The following is a 17152-nucleotide window of genomic DNA, read 5'->3' on the forward strand; positions in this document are numbered from 1 at the left end:
TGATAGGCATCACAAATTTAGCGGATCCCCAAACAAACTTCTAATCCCTTAAAGCTCTCTCTTGACCACTGCTCAAAAGTTTCTAAATGATTTTTCACTCACCTACCTTTCTAACCTCATCTTCTAACAATTTTCCCTGTTGAGCAATTCCCTATAAACAAACTAGCCGTCTAGTCTGGAACACATAAAGTATAAGCCCATCTCCCTACATATGCCAAACCTCATTTCCAATGTACAGTTGACCCTTGAACAACGTGGGAGTTAGAGATGCCAACACCCTGTGCATTCAAAAATCCATGTGTAACTTTTGGCTCCCCCAAAACTTAACCACTAAGAGCTTACTGCTGACTGGAAGCCTTATTGATAACATAAACAATTGATTAACACATATTTTGTATGTTATATGTATTATATAGTTTATTCTTACAAAGTAAGCTAGAGAAAAATGTTAAGAAAATTAAGAAAATCGGGGCACCTGGGTGGCTCAGTCTTTGGGCGTCTGCCTTCAGCTCGAGTCATGATCCCAGGGTCCTGAGATCGAGCCCCACATTGGGCTCCCTGATCTGCAGGAAGTCTGCTTCTCCTTCTCCCACTCCCCCTGCTTGTGTTCCCTCTCTCGCTGTGTCTCTGTCAAATAAATAAAATCAGAAAATTAAGAAAATAATGAGAAATACACTTACAGTACTGTACTATAAAACATACACCTATAAGTGAACCCATGCAGCTCAAACCCATGTTGTTCTAGGATCAACTGTATTCATATGGTTTGTTCCCACACTTCTTCCAAATCTCTGCTCAAATATCAATGGACAACCCTATATTGCCCCCACCCTTGCATCATTACACGGCTCCTTCATGGCTCTTCCCAAAATAAAAAGCTATATTCATCTGCTTATGGTCTTCTTCCACTGGAACGTAAGACCCATAAGGAAGAGATCCATTTGTTCACTTTTGTAACTCCAGTTCTTAGAACAGCAGCTCATATTGGACATTCCATCAATATCTGCTGAATAAACCGCAACTTCCTGCTGACCAAACATTCACTGAAACTTATGTTTAAATCAAATTTAAATTTCCTTTTTTATTAGCCTAAATTGGATTTGAGGAATCGGATATTCCTTTTTCATGAAAAAAAATGAAGAATTATAGAAACAATTCTTTATAAATACTATTTAATAATCCATTCATTACAACAGAAAAGTTTTCATTAAAGAGTACTTTCTTCAGCAGGGATTTATTGGTTTGGTCAGATTCTTTAAAAGACCTGAAATTAAAAAAGAATTTAAAGAGTACTACCTAAGTAGATTGTTTTTATACTTCATGACTTTATAATGATTTAAAAAAAAGGTTTATTTGAGAATTACCTACACCACGCTGTTGAATATATCATATGCGGTTTACTAAGCATTTCACGTAAGCTAATATACATTTCACAATTAAATATTACAGAATACTTCCTGTATTATATTGATCTGGTATTATATGTCGACTCCTTACCAGTAAAAACAAGGTGAATTCGTAGCAATGTCTAAAGAAACAATTTCTGTTCTGTTTGAAGTCACTTCCCTTCTTTCAGTTATATCTGCTGATACTATTCATTATCTAATACCAATCTTCATATGAATGATTGTTATCTAGTACTCTTGTATCAGTGTATTCATATTAATGCAGGAAATCTTACACTATCTATAATTATTTGAATGCAACTTTTACTATAACTATAACTTTGCTACCCCTGAATTGCATTTGTACATGTTTTATATATTTTCTGACCTCATTGAAAGAGATATTTGGCATAAAATTTTAAGATTTCTGTGGAGTATAATTAGTCAACCCAAGCGGAGCAGCCACCAAACACACGCACATGCACACACGCACACGCACACACAGGTACTATTGTTACAAAAATTCTCCTCCTACCCTTTCTTATAAATCAAAATTATGTAAGACAATATTGACTGTCACGTACTAAGTGCCCAATTCTTTCCTAGTAAACCAAATTCCCAGCTTTAAGCAGACTCCTATGGAGTGATGAGAGCAGGAGACCTGGCAAGTCAGTGGGTGACAGACGCTGGAGCCAAATCACCCTGACAACTCCTCTCCATAATAAATCTGAGAAGCTAATCTCTGCTAAATTGTTAATGGCTGCTAATGAGATACTCTATACTTGGTTACCACTCCTTGACAGCGTATTTGCATTTAAATGAGCTCCTTCTGGAAGGACTCCCTAACCCAAAGGACTGGTTCCACTGCTGACAGCTTCAGGCACATGGGGCCTCTGCCTCTGGTTTCACATTGTCTCTTGCTGAGACTCATGATATCCTTAGGCCATTTGATCCCTAACTCCAGAATATCAGAAAGGAAGAACTGCAGACCTCAGAGTCATCAGCAAAAGATGATTTTTTTTTTAAAAGACCAGGCAATGAAAAGTCATGGGGTAAAAAAAAAATGATCTTACTCTAGCCTCCACTAATGAAGTTATCTGGCATACTGGTGTATGTCAAGTTCCAAGAAGACTGATTCAAGCTCTATGTGTTGACATAAAATATTTCTCATTTATTATTCTTTTTCTTTCTAGTTCCGTTATGCCTCTTGCCTTGGTATAGTATCCGAACAGTTAATTTCTGCCATTTTACATCTTTAATTTTTGTCTTTTCCCTAGCACCATCAATACTGATTCTCTACCATGAGTAAAAAGCACCTGACAAGAGTATTTTGATGGATGAAGGAGCCTAAATTATCATGAGACACTGTCTATATCTCCAGTTAGTCTGGCTTCATAGAATGGAAACTATACTGGGAAGGACAACAGACTATGTTCTAGGACTATCCTAAGTCACCACATTTAATCTCCACTGTTTCAGACAAATTGAAGGAAAAGACCAAACATCTAAGGACAAGCCTATGTAATAGCCATTGCTCTCCTTATTTCAAAAATAAGACAAAGTCAGACTGTGAATGAGAGGATCCAAGCCCAGATCTGTTCAACTACAAAACCCCTGAAATTCAGAGTCCTCTCAGTCTTCTGGTTCCCTTCATCTTCCCATCCTTCTTCTCCTTAACATTACACAGACTTTTACCTCTAGCACCTGATACCTAGCAAATCCTGCAACTAAATTATAAATTATTTTTTTAAAGATTTTTATTTATTTGAGAGAGAGGGAGAGAGAATGCATGCACACAAGTGGGGGGAGGGGGAGAGGGACAAGCAGACTCTGTGCTGAGTATGGAGCCCCACGTGGGGCTCGATCCCAGGACCCTGAGATCATAACCTGAGCCAAGGTCAGACACTTAACTGACTGAGCCACCCAGGCCCCTAAATTATAATTATTAACCACAAGATTCAGCATATTCTCTCTTCCAAGGTATTTAGAACTTTCAAAGAAGATGGGAGCCTGCCCAAGTGGCCAAGGGTAGCACTTAGCAAGCATGGACTCCCTCTAATGCCTGCACTGGGCAATCCATGTCATTTCAGAGTATCCTAAAAAAAAATCTTCTGTGGTTGGGATCCTAACCTTCTTCTTACCACGGTTCCCTTTAACAATCTGGAGCAGTTTCTTTAACTTTTCTTAAAATAACACTTTTGGGGAGCCTGGGTGGCTCAGTTGGTTGAGCCTCCGACTCTTGATTTCAGTTCCACTGGTGATCTCAGGGTCCTGGGATGAAGCCCCGAGTAGGGCTCTGTGCTCAGTGGGGCGTCTGCTTGGGATTCTCTCCCTCTCCTTTTGCCCCTCCCCCCGCTCTCTCTCTCTTCCTCTAAAACGAATAAATGCATCTTTAAAAAAAAGAGGAAGGAAAAAATAACTTTTAAATTCATAAAATATACATAATTTAAAAGGACACTAATTGCCAATTCTTAAATGCAGTTATTAAAATATTTAAGAAATAAAACTTGTGATATAGAAATGTACAGGCATTTAAGTTCACTAAATAACAAGATGTAACAGTTATTCTATTAACTACTATACTTAAAAAATAGTGATATTGAGCTAATGGGTTAATTATTATATTGCTATACATACATGTACACTGGAAAGGAACAATTAAGTAAATGGATGAAAGATTGTTGGAGCCACATTTCTTACTATTATTGTAGGAATTCATGGATAAGCAAGGGGAGGAAGCTAAAATGATCTATGTGTTAATGGATTAGACTCGAAGACATTAGTATGAACTCATATTTAGCTCAGTATAAGTACTGATAGTTACATATAGAAATATTTATGGATATGTACACATACATGGGTTAATAAAAATATGTATTTCTTTGCTGTCTCAGAGAGCCTAAACAAATGGTACCCCCATAGCAACCACCACACCTAAAGCCCAGATCTTGCTATTAATCATCCTCCAATAAAAGGAATCAGGGCTTCTTGGAGAAATGGCTGATTCTAGGACGGGGGTAGGAAAATACAAGATGGGCCTGGAGCATCTTGTAATGCCAGAAAGTAACAAAGTAATAACACACACCACACACATCAAAGGGAGTATGTCAAAGCTGCATAGGAGCCAACACAAGGAACTCGGAATGGCTAAAGCTAGAACAACTTGAACAACAAAATAAAATGGTATTGGATTATAACTCAAAGTATAAAGTAAATATGCATGAGTCTATACTGCTATAAATAAATAATTGCATAAATTAATATTTAGGGGAGAAAAGACAATCTCCTGCGCAGAAGGATACCAAATACTTTATGTGCATACTCTGCCCTCAAGAAGGTGGAGCATAACTCTCCACTCCTTAGGCGTGAGCTTCACATAGTGACTTCCTTCCAACAAGTACAGTATGGAAAGGATGGAGGAGTAACTTTACACTGGAGAAATCTGAGATACTACCCCAGTCAGGTGATCAAGGTCAACATCAACAGTTGAAAATCATATTGATAGTATATACTCCTGATGTGATGTTATGAAAATGGCACTTTATCTTGTGGTTGTCCTCCCAATAAACCATAACCCCAGTCTTATCATGAGAGAAGCATCAGACAGATTGCAATAGTGAGGCATGCTACAAAATACTTGACGCTGGGTGGCTCAGTTGTTAAGCATCTGCCTTCAGCTCAGGTCATGATCCCAGGGTCCTGGGATGGAGCCCTGCATCGGGCTCCACGCTCCCCAGGAAACCTGCTTCTCCCTCTCCCATTCCCCCTGCTTGTGTTCCCTCTCTTGCTGTGTCTCTCTCTGTCAAATAAATAAATAAAATCTTAAAAAAAAAAAATACTTGACCTGTACTCCTCAAAACTGTCAAGGTCATCAAAAACAAGAAAAATCTCAGAAACTATCACAGCTCAGAGGAGCCTAAGGGGACATGATAACCGTAGGTAATGTGGTGTCCTGGATGGGAGCTGGGAAAAGAATTGAAGACATTAGGTAAAACCCAAGGAAATTGTACAGACTTTGGTTAATATTAATGTAGCATTGTTGGTTCATTAATTGTAACAAAGGTACTATACTAATGTAAGATGTTAATAACAGAGGAAACTGGGAGTGGAATATATAGGAACCCTATACTATCTCCTTAATTTTTCTGTATATCTAAAACCATTCTAAGAATATATAATCTATGGGCGCCTGGGTGGCTCAGTTGGTTGGGCGACTGCCTTCCGCTCGGGTCATGATCCTGGAGCCCCAGGATCGAGTCCCGCATCGGGTTCCCTGCTCGGCAGGACGCCTGCTTCTCCCTCTCTCACTCCCCCTGCTTGTGTTCCTGCTCTCGCTCTCTCTCTCTCTCTGTCAAAAAAAAAAAAAAAAAAATCTTGGGCTCCTGGGTGGCTCAGTTGGTTAAGCGACTGCCTTCGGCTCAGGTCATGATCCTGGAATCCCTGGATCGAGTCCCGCATCGGGCTCCCTGCTCAGCGGGGAGCCCGCTTCTCCCTCTGACCCTACCCCCTCTCATCTGCTCTCTCTCTCTCTCATTCTCTCTGACTCAAAAAAAAAAATCTAAAAAAATAAAGAATATATAATCTATTAAATAAAACAAAAAAAAGGTGATGATGATTTTATTGTTACATCAGAGTAGTGATTTTGAGATATCTATAAAAACTGAAATAAGAAATTATCTGTTCTTCTGTTGGTGACAAAGGCACAGGTACTCCTAATATTATTGTGGTTCATTGTCTGTATTTATATTTAAAGGAAAGGCTAAGTGCTAAATTTCAGTTATAGGTTAGTAAAACTAAAGACGGAATACTCCCATCCAGATTCTACATACCCTTTGATACAGATTAAGAACCTTCCAATCTACAGTGATATTAACGGCTTAATTTTATGAAATTGAGGCTCAGAGGCATGAATTAGGTTGCTGCAGCTTCCAAAAAGCATTCATTCTAGGGCCAAGAATTCTTCATGATTTTTGTTGGAATTCTGTTGCTACATACACTACCTCCCAATTTTGGAGCTGCTAAACAGAGAGATGGGAACTCTTCATGTATCAAATGTGCTTCCCTGGCCTTGTGCAATGCACTGCTTATGCTGCTGTCCAAATCCACAAGAGAAAGCTGGCTTGGACCTAGTGAGGGGAATTCCAAAAGTAAGTTAAATGAGGAAACTCCACTCACACTGAACTCTGTCAAAGAACCTCTCTACTTGGAAATGGCTTAACAATGGGAGAAAGAAGCGCTGGCTCCACCATAAAGAGAGCAAATCCTTGGCCCTTTTTCCCCTTAAATCCCCAAACTGCTGAGCTGGTTGGCAGAAAGAAAGGAAGGGAGGGAAGGAGAGAGAGAAAGAGAGAGAGAGAGAGAGAGGTTAATAGCTGGCGCCAATTTAAAGAGGTTAAGAAGGGGCTTATATGTGTATTTGCTTACATTATTCCTAAGGCCAATTCTGATAAATCCTTCGGGGGGGAAAAAAAGATACGGCCATCTGTTAATGTGGATTCTGCTTCTTGGCTTCCAAATGTTATAGCTGTCACCAGAGCAGCCAGCCCAATTGAGGGGTGGGGGTTGGGGGAAGGTGTTAGAGGCAACATCTGTCCACTAAATGCACCACTAAACAGCAACAAAATCCTGGGGCCAGCCCTCTCTGTTTCCTCGAGTGCTTTCTTTGGTCCGTCCTACTTCTCCACTCCTTTGGGAGTTTCCCGTTCTATTACGTAGGCAAGAGGGTGAGAGGTCCCAGCTTTCATGCTTGTGAGTGGTTTGGCTGTGTGTGTGCCTGTGCGTACTTGTGTGTGTGCGTTGGGGGAAAGTGAGGCGTGCTACAAGGGGCTTCGAAAGATCGATTGCCGATTTAAAACATTTCCGGAGTGTTTGAATGTTTATCTTAAAAAGACAATCCCGGTCTCACATTCAGCGAAATGAACAATACCGATAAGGAAAATGAAGAGGGTGGGAAACCCACACAGTCGAATGGAGCTGTCCATGCAGCGGGCGTGACAGGGGAGCTCTCGGAGGAAAGGCGCTATGCAGAGAAAGTTTCTTTGGCCCTTCTCTCTCGGTTCACAACCCGGCAGCGCTTCCTGCGTAAAAGCATTAATAGAAAAGAAACCTAAAACCCGGAGGGGTAGCGGTCGTCGGGCACAGTTTCCAGAAGCCCTTACCCGCTGCCGGGAGAGGTCCCTCTCCCCCCGCGACTGGCACGGAATGTGGTGATCCGGCCCGGGGCGGGGGATGACTTCATGCAGCCGGAGCGCGGCGGCGGGAGCAGCTGCAGCAGCCGGCAGGTGGGGTGGGGGCCGGCGGAGCTGACCACGCACTCGGCCCCGCGCGGCGGCACTGCGGCCCCGGGGCAGCGGGCGCTGGGACTTGCGCTGACTCCATCCCTACAAGGTAAGCAGCCCGGCTATTATTAGCCTCCGCCACGCCGCTCAGTTCTTTCCGCTCGGGTAATAATGGGGTTTGCAATCCACAGAGAAGGGAAATATCCTTGCTGCATTCTGCAATGGGAAAAGGAGCAACAACTGGAATTGAAATGTTAATCAGCCAAGTGCTTGAGATTGGAGGAGCGGTGTTACTGGGCAAACAAAGACGGCGGTCACCCTCTATACTCTTAAAGATAGTCGACCGTTTCAATGGCAGACTCGCTTAGACATTGAAGAAGATTAAAAATGTGAAATAACTGGAGTTACACTTTTATCTTTCTGCTTCAACCTTCACTTGGTTATTTTGTGGTTTTGGAGCAGCAGGTCCTTGGAGGCAGCTTGGAGAAGTAGTCAGAAATCTTTCCTACCTTCCTCTGTCCTCTCCCTTCCTAGTTATCAGAATGGGTCTGTGCCCATTTCAATGTCAAACACCTACTTCAATACTGAACCTTTAGAAAGAGTCTCAGATTAGAAGAGAAACTTCTCTTATCTCCTGGAGTTCAGCTTGGATTGAGCAGCACTTGTTTCCACCTTCTCCCTTCGTTTACCATCTTCTCTCGTCAATTTCTTCATTGATTTCCCTGGGATGCCGGGTCCATTCACAGGCCAGCTCTTGTCAGCTTCTATTCACAACCTCTGCTCCATGACTGATTTTTGTCAAGGACCTACAAAGGGCATTGCCCTACACCAGTTTTAGTATTCTCTCTGTCTACTGTTACCTGTGTCCTTCCCCCAAATACATGGCACGAAAAATCCTTCTTTTAGCCTAGTACCAACATGGTTCCCGATAACTCCCTTCGCCGTAGTCACTGCGGCTACAAGAGGATTTCGAGGACAGCGGAATCTGTTGGGGTGTCAGAAAGAGGACCATACTTATATTTTGCTGCCTGTGCATAGGCATAGATGGAAGTACAAATGTGAATGTGTCTATCTAGTTTTTCTTGAAGCTTTTTTTAGTCCCGCTGGGTTGTGAGACACCTACCTTGATAGGATTTGGGGTAGGTCCTCCCCGAAAAGCAAGCAGTGTGTTTGTCCTAGGATTCCCCAATAACCTCAAAAGAGTTTCCAGAGAGGCTTTCCCCACAGGCATTCAGAAAGCCACTGGAGCTGGCCAATCTAAGCTTCAGGTTATTTGAGCATCCTCAAGTCAATCTTGACATTTAGGGGTTCTGACCACTTGTTCTAAGATTTCCCCCACAAACCTCTTGCTACTGAGCTCAAGTGCCTTATTCCTGTTGCCACCTAGGGATGATGTACTTTTGAATAATATGCTTTGAAATGGGTAAGATGGCTGTGATGGGGATTGTAAATGTGCCACTTCACCAACAGAGAACATTTGCAATAAGCCAGACTGGGGTGTCTGTGTGCCAATACTCTATTTAACCGGGGGGATCTGTTATCTTTACATTTGAAATGAGACAGTCTGACCCATAGGCATGTAATTTTATTTTAGCAAATTGAAAGAGATCAATGAAAAAGAGAGGCAAGGTTTATAGCTAAAAATGTATCTCTGGTTACCTTCCTTTTAAAATACTGCTTTTTGACAAAGATATTAGTTTTGAAAAATCATGTTAATTCTATTAAATGCCATTATTGCTTTTCTGAATACAAATTCTTTTTATAAAATACACTTCAGAAGGATTTGAGTTGGTTTCTTTGTCTCTACCTTTAGTATATGTGGCAGAGGGAGTGGAGGGGGTGGGCAAATCCCACTCCAAGTGGCCCATTCCAGGAACTCTTCCCCTGGATCATGAAAACCTCAGCACTGATTTTTTTTTTTTTTTTTTTTGGCATGTTCTTGTTATTATGTGTTGAGTGTGGTTTGGGTTTGAAATATTAAAATTTCAAGATTCTATAATTTTGAATCAGGCACACCAAATAGAAAAGGGAACAAAGAGCAAGAACAACAAAACCCTTCATTCTACCACCTTTACTAATCTTAAAATATTTAACTATATAAATAATTATTCTGAATAATAAGTGATAATAAATGTTAATATAATAATTCATTTTTAAGAAATTATGAAGTACAGATTAGTATAATTGATCTTAGGTACAATAATAATTTCTGTAATTTGAGGTTTCTTTATGTTGACTATTAGTGCATGAGAATATCCTAATAATAGTTAGAAATTGAAAGTGTCTATTACTTGGTTTCTTGAAGAAACTGAATTCTTTGGAAAGAAATGGGTCAGAATTAGGGGACTAGTACTGCCTAAGCTGGCGTCATACCTGCCAGTGATTTTATAGGGGAGATGAATTCACTAAGGTATGGACCTGCATTGGAGGAGCGTTTTTGGGAAGAGAGAAAATAAGTTAGAAAATTTAATTTTTCATTTCAGTACAACTGAGGAAGATAAATAAATGTAAAGGATTTTGAATTTTGACTTTGTTATGTTTAAATAAAACAACTTTTCTGAGAAAAGTGTCAAAATTCAGAGCCCTAAGAAGAAATATGTGTATGACTTCATGATTTCATGACTGAAATTGATTTATGACTTTATTTCCTTTTCTTTAAATGTTCCCCAGGGAAAGGAAAAATTAATTGCCTGGTGTTCAAGAGATGGAGGAGGAATGAAAAAAGGGGATGTGCACTATTAGATGCTGAATGAACTGCAGGCATTTTTGTAGGTTTGACAAGATAGAATGAAGTCAATCTATTGCTTTCTAATCACATAAAAAAAAAAACCATTTAGTATGGTGGGTGGTCAGTGTTATCAGTAACTTAGTACAAATTTAGGCATCAAAGTTGACCTCTCATAACAAAAGGCATATTCTGGTGCTGTCTTACTGCCATTAGCTACAACTGAAACAGACTTATTTTGAGATTTTGAAACATGGAAAAGAAAAAAAAAAGTAGAAATAATAAAGCTAAAGAAGTGTATTTCTATTCACCCAGTGTCTCCACTGAGAATAAGTAGAAAAAGTGCTATTTTCAAAGCTGTCAGTGCCCTCCTAACTGCCAAATTTATGTAATATTTCACCTTTTTCATTACGTCTTTATTTTTAAGTTCTCATCCATGTTCTTTTTAAATTAAATATTCATGTTTAAAAGTATTATTAATAAGTAATATGCATCAGGCACTGAGATATCTCTTTATCTAGTTTCTCACTAATCCCCTTAAGCTACCAGCCTAAACCAAGTGGTTTTTATTTCCACTTTGTGCCCCATGATGTCATGCCTGTATGTCCTCATCTGTTCCTTTCCCTCACCCTGTATGTGTTGAAACCTTGCTCACATCAGACACTTCCTCTTCCATAAAGCTTTCCCCATACCCACCATGCTCGTATCAGATGAGTTTTTTCCCTTGTCTAAATTCCTATTGCACTTTCTGTCTTGGTCTATTCTTTAGTGTGAACCAATGCCTTGTTCTCCTAAAATAGCTTTGGAGAGCACAGTTTGTGACTGACAACCTTTTATTACCTGCAACTCATAGTATACTGCCTAGCTACATACAGTTCTTCCTTGAGTTACAGTGGGCTTACATCCCAATAGACCCATCATAAGTTGGAAATACTGTAAGTCAAATGCATTTAATACACCTAACCCACCAAACACCATAGCTTAGCCTAGCCTACCCTAAACGAGCTCAGAACTCTTATATTGGCCAGCAGATGGGCAAAATCATCTAACACATAGCCTATTTTATAATAAGTGTTGAACATCTCATGTAATTTATAGAATACTATACTGAAGGTGAAAAACAGGATCGTTATGTAGGTACAGAGTGGTTGTTAAATGTATCAGTTGTTTACCCTCATGACCGCATGGCTAACTGGAACCTGTGGCTCACGGCCACTGCCCAGTATCATGACAGATTATTGTACTGCTTGCTAGCCTGGGAAAAAATCCAAATTCAAAAATTGAATTGTGGTTTCTACTGAATGCGTATCTCTTTTGCACAATCATGAAGTTGAAAAATCATACATTGAGGGACGCCTGGGTGGCTCAGCTGGTTAAGCGGCTGCCTTTGGCCTGGGTCATGATCCCAGTGTCCTGGGATCGAGTCCCACATCGGGCTCCTTGCTCAGCAGGGAGCCTGCTTCTCTCTCTCTCTCCCTCTGCTTGTGCTCTCTCTGTCAAATAAATAAAATCTTTAAAAAAAAAAAAAGAAAAATCATACATTGAACCATCATAAGTCAGGAACCTTTTGTATATGCATAGTAGACATTCAGCAATTTGATTTTAGTGAAGAAAGTGGTTATTATTTCAGGGGTATATCTCTATCTACTCTTCACCATTAGTCAAGTTCAGCTCCCAAAATGTGTGCACGTACTGTTTAGTTTTTTAAAATATTTATATAATAATAAATACAGTGAAAGCCCATTCAAATAATTCAACAAAAGTTACTGAGAGCTCACATGTCATTAAATGTATATTAGCTCATACATATTAAAAGTATGCTAAGCTTAACAAAACAAAACTTTTTTTCTTAAGATTTTATTTATTTGACAGAGAGAGAGTGAGAACATGCAAGAGCACACACAGCAGGGGGAGTGGGAGAGGGAGAAGAGGCTCCCTGCCAAGCAGGGAGCCTGATGCAGAACTCCATCCCAGGACCCTGGAATTATGACCTGAGCCGAAGGCAGATGCTTAACGACTGAGCCACCCAGGTGCCCCCAAAACAAAACTTCAAAGAAGATATTGTATCTGCTTTCAACATGCTTGCATTCTACTGAAAAAGAATAAGCAGGAGAAGGTGCCTTACATATATAAGTACTTGTCTAGTTTCAAGGCACTCTGCCAGGTACTTTCCTCTGCGGTATCAAATTTCAGCCTTCTACTCAATGCTTTTACTTTGAGGAAACTGAGACTCAAAGATATCACCTAAATGTTTAGCAGACATTCCAGGTTACCATGCCACTCTTTGAAGTGTTAAGAGTGAAGGGAAGCATTATAAAAATGCAAGGTCAGACCTGTCAGAGTAGTTTAAAAATTGTTTTGTAATTAATCTTTCTAGTGTTTCTTGAACTTTTGGGTCTTAACGTCCCCTTTGATAATTCAACAAAGGCTGTGCATCCACTCCCCAAGTATACACACACACACACACAAATACACATAGCATTTTGCATACAATTGCAGGTGTTTAAGGACCCACTAAAGCACTCCTTCGCAAATGGTTTCAGAACATCTACTCTGGGCTCACTTTGACAGTATGTGTGTCCTTTATTAGCGCAGACATTTTTGGTACTTGAAATGACGTTCTCCTTCTATTGTTCTCCCTGCTTTAGAACCTAAAATGAGAGCTCTTCATTATCACTGGCACAAAGACAGCTAAGATGATTCAGAAACAGGTGCCAGTGAGAAAAGTGATTCAAAGAACCCTGATTCATGGAAAAGGAATCCCAGGGGGAGTTCTGAATGTTACACATTCCAAATGACTTATTTAGGGTTTTCCAATCAAAACCATTTTTTACAAAAAAAGAAACAGTTCTACACTTAGAGTACTGTAGTGCCAGATATCTAGAAGAACATTGCCAGCGGTTGAGTAGTGTAGGCTACTTTGAAACATAATCAGTTTTCTTAGGATGGACGTATGTCTGCCTCAAAGTTACTGTTTCTTTCTGGGAATGCTGTCTGCAGTAATGTATTTGCTTTTGCCAAGTTAAGGGAGGAGTGAAAAGTTACATTCATCCCTCCTAGGTTATAAAACAATTGCCAGCATGAAAGTGCATTAAAAATTCTTAACTGATACCTGAAGAGACCAGTACTAGCTAGCATGGGTTGCTGATGCTAGTATTCAAAAAGAAGTGTGACAACATTGATCTAGAAAAAAACAGAGATGGAGAGAAAGAAAACTCAAGAGGCCAACTTAAGCTTTTGCTTTCCTTACACTTCCCAAAATATGATAATACCTGTATAAGCTCCTAAAATAAGGGCAATTTTTAAAATTTTATTTATTTCATAGAGAGAGAGAGCACAAGTTGGGGGGAGCAGCAGAGGAAGAGGGAGAAGTAGGCTCCTCACTCAGTAGGGAGCCTGATGTGGGAGCTGGATCCCAGGACCCTGGGATCATGACCTGCATTGAAGGCAGATGCTTAACCAACTGAACCACCCAGGTGCCCTAAATAAGGGCAATTTTATGGAAACTTTATAATGTGCCTAATGCAAGGTAAATTTATACTTTATTTTATAGTGGATTTTTGTTTTTTATTGTGGTAAAATAGAAATAACAAAATTAGCTGTTTTAAGCATTTTTTTAAGTATGCAATTCATTGATATTAAGTACATTCACAGTGTTGAGCAGCTATCACCACTCTCCATTTTCAGAACTTTCTCATCATCCCAAACAGAAACTTTGTACCCATTAAACAGTTACCCCTCATCTCCCCTCCTCTCAGCCTCTGGTAGAGTCTATTCTACTTTCTGTGTCTATGGATTTACCTATTCTAGCCACCTCATATAGTGGAATCATATAATATTTATCCTTTCATGTCTGGTTTCTGTTGCTTAGCATAATGTTTTCAAAGTTTATCCATGTTGCAGCATGTGTCAAATTGCATTACTTTTTAAGGCTGAATAATATATATATGTGGGTGTATATGCACACACACACACACCTACAGTGTTTTTTAGTTGCAAAACATTTTCAGTACATTGCCTATTATATTAATGATATCTAGCACAAAACACTACCATATCACCTTTAGTAGATGCCTAATATGTACAAAGAATGTGCCATAATCTTATTAAATGAAAACCCATTGATAAATATTAAGTTCCAAATTGTTTTATGATTTCAAGGTATGTGGTAATGGACACAAAGTTACACATCTTCATATGTTGGTGCTTTTACTTTTGTTTGTTTTTATTTTGTTGTTGTTGATGGTGCCAAGACCATGGACTGGTGCTTTAACTTTCGATGGAAAAATTCTTGGAGTGGCATTGTTGGGTCAGAGACAATGCAGGAACGTTTATAATTTGAAAAAGTACGTTGACTATAAAAATCATAAACTTCAACACAGAGTATTTATGTATTTTCTGTAGCCATTTAAAACTATCTTAAAAATGGGGCGCCTGGGTGGCTCAGTTGGTTAAGCGACTGCCTTCGGCTCAGGTCATGATCCTGGAGTCCCGGGATCGAGTCCCGCGTCGGGCTCCCTGCTCGGCAGGGAGTCTGCTTCTCCCTCTGACCCTCCCCCCTCTCATGCTCTCTGTCTCTCATTCTCTCTCTCTCAAATAAATAAATAAAATCTTTAAAAAAAAAAAAACTATCTTAAAAATGAATGCAAGTAATATAAGGGAATCCATTTATCATGATTTGAGCAAGGAAATATTCACACTTTTTTCATTTCTAGTTCATGGAGGAAAAATATTATACACAAGTCTTGACAGATTTCAAGTCTCTCAACACATTTTATCATTTCAAAGATATTACAGAGTACATCACAGATGTCATTCAAGTCTTATAACAACAGTGTAGAAAACTAGAAACATTTACAACTAGGTGTGTGTGAGTGTGTGTGTGTGTATGTATGTGTTTTAAGCTCCAGCAATGGGTCATTTGAATCCAACCTAATCTAAAATTTGGTCTGTTTTTTAGTTCAAATTTATGTACCTGTATTATAGTAAATCTTTTATCTTGAGGGGTTTTTTCTTTAGTTTCTCTTTAGTGTATCCTTTTTAATTTATCCTGATAGGAGTGTTGTATTTAAGCTAAACTACAGAATATTGGTACATATGAAGTAAAACAGAATTAGCAAAACTTTTCACTACCCTTCTCAGAAGATTGTCTTGATTCGCATTGTCCAAGAGGGGGGAAACAAAGAGCTTGCTGGGGATTGCATCATGTTTTACCCGAATTAGACATTAACATGCTACAATGTCAAGGATGAAACAACATGTTTATAACATATTTTTGAAAAGCTACTTAAAACTGAAAGGTTGCAAGAACGTAGATAGACACACCCTAGACATTTCACAATAGTATTTTAAGGTATGCCTTTTCTTTGGTTGTTTGGGATGGAGAACCTATTAATAAGCATTTCTCTATTATTTACTTTTGTCTTTATTGCTGTCTGATCAAATCTTCTTTTAAAAGCAGGCATGAAACAAATAAGCATTCTGACCTTTGCCTAAATAAGCAACAAGAAACCCACATCTTAATCAATGCACTGCCATGTTGATGAGACTGAGGGTAGAAATGTTGGATTTTTTGGTCATTGCAATCATAGGAGCAGTACAACCTACTTTGTTCCTTCTGTTGTATACTGCAGAATCTGACTGCATAAACCGAGACGTCAGTAATCTTTAATGCCATTTCTAACACTCCTCTCCATGCTTTTTCACACTCAGGTTCTCTGATAATTGAAATGTAGTGAAAAACAACCCAGGTGTTAAGACACTCTATCCATTCACAAAACTTAATCCTGCTAGGACTTGCAAAAAATAATGCTGAATATGAATTTGTGGATACCCAATGGAATCACTGAGAATAATCTATCAGACTCACCAAGTCCAAGTACAAATTTAAAGATGGTCAAAATATTTTTAAGATTTTGTTAATTTATTTGACAAAGAGAGAGAGAGGGGGAGAGCATGAGCCGGGGGAGAGGTAGCAGGAGAGGCAGAGAGAGAGAGAGCGCAGCAGTCTCCCTGTTGAGCAGGGAGCCCGATGTGGGGCTCATCTAGGACCCTGGGATCATGACCTGAGCCAAAGGCAAATACTTAACCGACTGAGCCACCCAGGCACCCCAAAGACTATCAAATTTTAAATATTGTAAAATTTTTAAAAGATTTTAAAATTTGTTCTATACAGTAACATATGAAAATTTTAGAAAAGCCTAATTACACATATGGGGTTTATTTATGAGATAAGCTCACTGGAGAACAATGCACTTTTAGAAGGCTTCATTCTGAAAAGACTGCATTCGCATTTTTTTAACTACTACCCTCCAAAATAAATTGTGACGAATCATTGTTCATCCAAATTAATCTCTCATCTTAAGGAAGTGACTTATTTTCGGGGAACCTGCCTTCAAGTAATTTGTGCTTTCCTGCAGTGGATCAAGCTGAAATGCAACAGGGCTGACATTCTTAGCTATTGTGACACATCCATATTTATTAGGATTGTCTAATGATTTGAGTCTTTTAATAACCTGAGAATCTTCATTGATAAAAGTTAGTCAAGACATGGCTGGTGCTCCTGTAGAAGACAAATCTAAATTTCATTTGTTACATCATCTCCATCTTAGAGAACAACCTAGGATTGCAAAGCAAAGCATGAAACAGTAGTATTTGGTATATTTTATAAGTGTTCAGGTTTCTAGAGAGCTTAGTAGTATCACATACTATGGTAAACACTCAGTAAATGTACACAGTTATTTTAAAACTAAAATATCAAGAGC

The 17152-nt window shown here is 39.3% G+C and overlaps 1 protein-coding gene across 2 annotated transcripts in view; it reads left to right on the forward strand.

The window, feature by feature from the left end:
• The first annotated feature begins 7614 nt into the window (after positions 1–7614).
• PKIA (cAMP-dependent protein kinase inhibitor alpha) overlaps positions 7615–17152 on the forward strand; it is a 96373-nt gene continuing 86835 nt past the window's right edge. The window contains exon 1 of one of the 2 annotated variants that reach the window (XM_031026828.2): positions 7615–7772. The gene's annotated coding sequence lies outside the window, so the exon portion shown is untranslated. The remainder of the gene's footprint in view (positions 7773–17152) is intronic. The other variant, XM_031026823.2, reaches the window with a different exon arrangement.

This window comes from Leptonychotes weddellii, chromosome 4 (genome assembly GCF_054177405.1).
Source record: "Leptonychotes weddellii isolate Sample4059 chromosome 4, ASM5417740v2, whole genome shotgun sequence".
NCBI classification, from domain to species: Eukaryota; Metazoa; Chordata; class Mammalia; order Carnivora; family Phocidae; genus Leptonychotes; species Leptonychotes weddellii.